A 7,154-nucleotide genomic window follows, 5' to 3' on the forward strand; every position below is an offset into this window, starting at 1 on the left:
ACTCCCTTCTTCATAGGCGTCCCATTACTCATAGGATTCCTCTCAGAAGTGTACATAAAGTGGTTATTAGCAACCATGTCGATGAGTTCTTGAGCTTCTGCAGGCGTTTTCTTTAGGTGAATGGATCCACCTGCAGAAGTATCCAATGACATCTTTGATAACTCAGATAAACCATCATAGAATATATCCAGGATGGTCCATTCTGAAAGCATGTCAGAAGGATACTTTTTAGTCAGTCCTTTGTATCTCTCCCAAGCTTCATAGAGGGATTCACCTTCTTTCTGTCTGAAGGTTTGAACATCCACTCTAAGCTTGCTCAGCTTTTGAGGAGGAAAGAACTTGGCTAAGAAAGCCTTGACCAGCTTATCCCAAGAGTTCAGGCTATCCTTGGGTTGAGAATCCAACCACACTCTAGCTCTGTCTCTTACAGCAAAAGGGAAAAGCATGAGCCTGTAGACTTTAGGATCTACTCCATTAGTCTTAACAGTATCACAGATCTGCAAGAATTTAGTTAAGAACTGAAAAGGATCTTCAGATGGAAGTCCATGAAACTTGCAGTTCTGCTGCATCAGAGAAACTAATTGAGGTTTCAGCTCAAAGTTGTTTGCTCCAATGGCAGGAATGGAGATGCTTCTTCCATGTAAATTGGAATTAGGTGCAGTAAAGTCACCAAGCATCCTCCTTGCATTATTACTATTTTCGGCTGCCATCTCCTCTTCCTGTTCGAAAATTTTTGAAAGGTTATCTCTGGATTGTTGTAATTTAGCTTCTCTTAATTTTCTCTTCAGAGTCCTTTCAGGTTCTGGATCTGCTTCAACAAGAATATTCTTGTCCTTGCTCCTGCTCATATGACAAAGAAGAGGGCACAGAAATAATAATAATAATAATATGGATCCTTTATACCACAGTATAGGGATCCCTTTGTGAGTGGAAGAAAAGAGGGAGATGAGAGAGAAAGAGAATTTTCGAAAATGATTTTTGAATGGAAAACAGAAATACTTGCATTAATTCATCGAGACACAGCAGAGCTCCTCACCCCCAACAATGGAGTTTAGAGACTCATGCCGTCAAAGAGTACAAAGTTAAGATCTAAAAAATGTTATGAGATGTTAGTAGATGAATAAATAAATAGAATAAGATGGGAGAGGGAGAATTTTCGAAAATAATTTTTGAAAAGGGTTAGTGATTTTCGAAAATAGTTTTTGAAAAAGGTTAGTAATTTTCGAAAAATTTTGAAATCAAAAATAAAAATAATTAATTAATTAAAAAGAAATTTTTGAAAAAGATGGAAGGGATTTTCGAAAATGAGAGAGAGAGTTAGTTAGGTAGTTTTGAAAAAGATAAGAAACAAACAAAAAGTTAGTTAGTTAGTTGAAACAAATTTGAAAAGATAAGAAGTTAGGAAGTTAGAAAAGATATTTTGAAAATTTTTTTTTTGAAAAAGGTATGATGAGAAGATATTTTTGAAAAGATATGATAGGAATTAGTTTTGAAAAAGATTTGATTTTTAAAATCACAATTAATGACTTGATTCACAAGAAATCACAAGATATGATTCTAGAACTTAAAGTTTGAATCTTTCTTAACAAGCAAGTAACAAACATGAAATTTTTGAATCAAAACATTAATTGTTAATATTATTTTCGAAAATTTTGATAAAGATAAGAAAAAGATTTTTGAAAAATATTTTGAAAAAATTTTTTGAATTTTTCGAAAATAATGAAAAAGGTATGATTTTTGAAAAAGATTTTGAAAAAGATAAGATTTTCAAATTGAAAATTTGATTTGACTCATAAGAAATAATTAAATTTTAAAAAATTTTGAAAAAGTCAATTCAAATTTTCGAATTTGATGAGGAGAAAAAGGGAAAGATTTTTTTTTTTATTTTTGAATTTTTAATGATGAGAGAGAGAAACAAGAAAAATGATGCAATGCATGAGAATTTTAGATCAAAACATGTGATGCATGCAAGAATGCTATGAATGTCAAGATGAACACCAAGAACACTATGAAGATCATGATGAACACCAAGAACATATTTTTGAAAAATTTTTAATGCAAAGAAAACATGCAAGACACCAAACTTAGAATTCTTTAATGCTTAGACACTAAGAATTCAAGAATGCATATGAAAAACAAGAAAAGACACAAAACATGCAAATGCAAAGCTCAAACAAGAAGACTTACCAAGAACAACTTGAAGATCATGAAGAACACTGAATGCATGAAATTTTTTGAAAAATGCAAGATGCACATGCAAGTGACACCAAACTTATAACATGACTCATGACTCAAACAAAAAACACAAAATATATATTTTTTTGATTTTTTTTATTTTCTAATTTTTTTGGATTTTTATTTTATATTTTTTGAAAATTATTTAGAAAAGAGAAAATAAGGATTCCAAAATTTTTAATATGAATTCCAGGAATCTTGCATTCTTAGTCTAAAGCTTCAGTCCAGGAATTAGACATGGCTCACTAGCCAGCCAAGCTTTCAATGAAAGCTCCAGTCCAAAACACTAGACATGGCCAATGGCCAGCCAAGCTTCAGAAAGATATCAGAATATACTGCTCATTACTTATCAAATATGTAACTTGCCTCTATGCTGATGGCTTGGAAGCCTCAGTCCAACAATGCTCTGAATATCTGTGAGGCTCCATGAGAGCCCACTATCAAGCTATTGACATTAAAGAAGCGCTTGTTGGGAGGCAACCTAATTTTTATTTATCTAACTATATTTTTCTTAGTTATATGTCTTTATAGGTTCATGATCATGAGGAGTCACAAAATAAATATAAAAATTGAAAACGGAATCAAAAACAGCAGAAGAAAAATCACACCCTGGAGGAGCATCTGCCTGGTGTTCAACGCCAGAACAGAGCATGGTTCTGGCGCTGAACGCCCAAAATGGGCAGTATTCTGGCGCTGAACGCCCAGAACGAGCATGGTTCTGGCGTTCAATGCTAGAAATGGCTAGTAAATGGGCGTTGAACGCCCAAAATGAGCACCAACCTGGCGCTGAACGCCCAGAGTTGTGTGCAAAGGCATTTTACATGCCTAATTGGTGCAGGGATGCAAATCCTTGACGCCCCAGGATCTGTGGACCCCACAGGATCATCCCAGGATCTATGGACCCCACAGGATCACCTTAGGATCTGTGGACCCCACAGGATCCCCACCTACCTCCACTCACTTTTTCTCACCACTCTCTTTCACAAAACCTCAATCTCTCTTCCCCATCACCTCTTCACTACTCACATCCATCCACTCTTCCCCATAAACCTACCTCATAAACCCCACCTACCTTCAAAATTTAAAACCAATTTCCCACCCAAACCCACCCATATGGCCGAAACCTTTCCCCCCTCCCTTCCCTATATAAAGCCCTCCATTCTTCACCAAATACACACAACACACCCCTCTATACCCTTCTTGGCCGAAACACTTCCCACTCTCCCTCTCTTCCATTTCTTCTTCTTCTTCATCTATTCTTTCTTTTATTGCTCGAGGGCGAGCAAAATTCTAAGTTTGGTGTGGTAAAAGCATAAGCTTTTTGTTTTTCCATTACCATTGATGGCACCTAAGACCGGAGAATCCTCTAGAAAGGGGAAAGGGAAGACAAAAGCTTCCACATCCGAGTCATGGGAGATGGAAAGGTTCATCTCCAAAGCCCATCAAGACCACTTCTATGATGTTGTGGCCAAGAAGAAGGTGATCCCTGAGGTCCCTTTCAAACTCAAAAGAAATAAGTATCCGGAGATCCGACATGAAATTCAAAGAAGAGGTTGGGAAGTTCTAACAAATTCCATCCAACAAGTCAGCATACTAATGGTTCAAGAGTTCTATGCTAATGCATGGATCACCAAGAACCATGATCAAAGTAAGAACCCAGATCCAAAGAACTATGTTACAATGGTTCGGGGAAAATACTTGGATTTTAGTCCGGAAAATGTAAGGTTGGCGTTCAACTTGCCAAACATGGAAGAGAACGCACGCCCCTACACAAGGAGAGTCAACTTTGATCAAAGGTTGGACCAAGTCCTTATGGACATATGTGTAGAAGGAGCTCAATGGAAGATTGACTCCAAAGGCAAGCCAGTTCAACTAAGAAGATTGGACCTCAAGCCTGTAGCTAGAGGATGGTTGGAGTTCATTCAATGCTCAATCATTCCCACTAGCAACCGGTCTGAAGTTACTATAGACCGGGCCATCATGATCCATAGCATCATGATTGGAGAAGAGGTGGAAGTTCATGAGATTATACCTCAAGAACTCTACAAGGTGGCTGACAAGTCCTCCACTATGGCGAGGTTAGCCTTTCCTCACCTCATTTGCCCCCTATGCAATTCAGCTGGGATTGACATAGAGGGAGATATCCTCATTAAAGAGGACAAGCCCATCACTAAGAAAAAGATGGAGCAAGCAAGAGAGCCCATTCATGGAGCTCAAGAGGCGTATGAAGCTCATCACCATGAGATCCCGGAGATGCCTCAAATGCACTTTCCTCCACAAAACTATTGGGAGCAATCAATACCTCCCTAGGAGAATTGAGTTCTAATATGGGACAACTAAGGGTGGAACATCAAGAGCACTCCATCATGCTTCATGAAATAAGAGAAGATCAAAAAGCAATGAGGGAGGAGCAACAAAAACAAGGAAGAGACATAGAAGAGCTCAAGGACATCATTGGTTCCTCAAGAAGGAAACGCCACCATCACTAAGGTGGATTCATTCCTTGTTCTTATTTCTTCTGTTTTTCGTTTTCTATGTTATGTGCTTATCTATGTTTGTGTCTTCATTACATAATCATTAGTAGTAGTAACTATGTCTTAAAGTTATGAATGTCCTATGAATCCATCACCTCTCTTAAATGAAAAAAATGTTTTAATTCAAAAGAACAAGAAGTACATGAGTTTCGAATTTATCCTTGAACTTAGTTTAATTATATTGATGTGGTGACAATGCTTCTTGTTTTCTGAATGTATGCTTGAACAGTGCATATGTCTTTTGAAGTTGTTGTTTAAGAATGTTAAATATGTTGGCTCTTGAAAGAATGATGACTAGGAGACATGTTATTTGATAATCTGAAAAATCATAAAAATGATTCTTGAAGCAAGAAAAAGCAGCAAAGAGCAAAGCTTGCAGAAAAAAAAAGGGAAAAAAAATAGGCGAAAAAAAATAGAAAGAAAAAGAAAAAGCAAGCAGAAAAAGCCAAAAGCTCTTAAAACCAAAAGGCAAGGGCAAATAAAAAGGATCCCAAGGCTTTGAGCATCAGTGGATAGGAGGGCCTAAAGGAATAAAATCATGGTCTAAGCGGCTAAACCAAGCTGTCCCTAACCATGTGCTTGTGGCGTGTAGGTGTCAAGTGAAAACTTGAGACTGAGCAGTTAAAGTCAAGGTCCAAAGCAAAAAAAAAAAAAGAGTGTGCTTAAGAACCCTGGACACCTCTAATTGGGGACTTTAGCAAAGCTAAGTCACAATGTGAAAAGGTTCACCCAATTATGTGTCTATGGCATTTATGTATCCGGTGGTAATACTAGAAAACAAAGTGCTTAGGGCCACGGCCAAGACTCATAAAGAAGCTGTGTTCAAGAATCATCATACTGAACTAGGAGAATCAATAACACTATCTGAACCTTGAGTTCCTATAGATGCCAATCATTCTGAACCTCAATGGATAGAGTGAGATGCCAAAACTATTCAAGAGGCAAAAAGCTATAAGTCCCGCTCATATGATTGAAGCTATGTTTCATTGATAGTTTGGAATTTATAGTATATTCTCTTCTTTTTATCCTAATTGATTTTCAGTTGCTTGGGGACAAGCAACAATTTAAGTTTGGTGTTGTGATGAGTGGATAATTTATACGCTTTTTGATATTGTTTTTAGTATGTTTTTAGTATGATCTAGTTACTTTTAGGGATGTTTTCATTAGTTTTTATGTTAAATTCACATTTCTGGACTTTACTATGAGTTTGTGTGTTTTTCTGTGATTTCAGGTATTTTCTGGTTGAAATTGAGGGACTTGAGCAGAAATCAGATTCAGAGGTTGAAGAAGGACTGCTGATGCTGTTGGATTCTGACCTCCCTGCACTCAAAGTGGATTTTCTGGAGCTACAGAACTCGAAATGGCGCGCTTCTAATTGCGTTGGAAAGTAGACATCCAGGGATTTCCAGAAATATATAATAGTCCATACTTTGGCCAAGAATAGACGACGATGTAAACTGGCATTCAACGCCAGCTTTCTGCCCAAATCTGGCGTCCAGCGCTAGAAAAGGAGCCAAAACCAGAGTTGAACGCCCAAACTGGCACAAAATCTGGCGTTCAACTCCAAGAAGGACCTCTACACGTGCAACACTCAAGCTCAGCCCAAGCACACACCAAGTGGGCCCCGGAAGTGGATTTATGCATCAATTACTTACTCATGTAAACCCTAGTAGCTAGTTTATTATAAATAGGACCTTTCACTATTGTATTAGACGTCTTTTTGACCATCTTTGATCAGTTGTATGCTATCTTAGATCACGTTTGAGGGCTGGCCTATCGGCCATGCCTGGACTTTCACTTATGTATTTTTAACGGTAGAGTTTCTACACTCCATAGATTAAGGTGTGGAGCTCTGCTGTTCCTCAAAGATTAATGCAAAGTACTACTATTTTCTATTCAATTCATCTTGTTTCGCTTTCAAGATATTCATTCGTACTTCAATCTGAATGTGATGAACGTGACAATCATCATCATTCCCTATGAACGCGTGCCTGACAACCACTTCCGTTCTACCTTCGACTGAATGAGTATCTCTTAGATCTCCTAACCAAAATCTTCGTGGTGTAAGCTAGAATGATGGCGGCATTCAAGAGAATCCGGAAAGTCTAAACCTTGTCTGTGGTATTCCGAGTAGGATTCAATGAATGAATGACTATGACGAGCTCCTAACTCACGATTGCAGGGCGTTAGTGACAGACGCAAAAGGATAGTAAATCCTATTCCAGCATGATCGAGAACCGACAGATGAATAGCCGTGCCGTGACAGGGTGCGTTGACCATTTTCACTGAGAGGATAAGATGAAGCCATTGACAAGGGTGATGCCTCCAGACGATTAGCCGTGCCGTGACAGGGCATTGGATCATTTTCCTGAGAGATGACCGAAA

The 7,154-nt window shown here is 38.0% G+C and overlaps 1 non-coding gene across 1 annotated transcript; it reads left to right on the plus strand.

The window, feature by feature from the left end:
- Positions 1 to 206: 206 nt before the first annotated feature.
- LOC148546324 (small nucleolar RNA R71) lies at positions 207 to 314 on the plus strand. The gene has a single exon (XR_015900528.1). It is a non-coding gene; the product is annotated as a small nucleolar RNA R71 (small nucleolar RNA).
- Positions 315 to 7,154: the final 6,840 nt, after the last annotated feature.

Source organism: Arachis ipaensis, chromosome B9 (genome assembly GCF_059453495.1).
Source record: "Arachis ipaensis isolate K30076 ecotype BB chromosome B9, ASM5945349v1, whole genome shotgun sequence".
Taxonomy (NCBI): domain Eukaryota; kingdom Viridiplantae; phylum Streptophyta; class Magnoliopsida; order Fabales; family Fabaceae; genus Arachis; species Arachis ipaensis.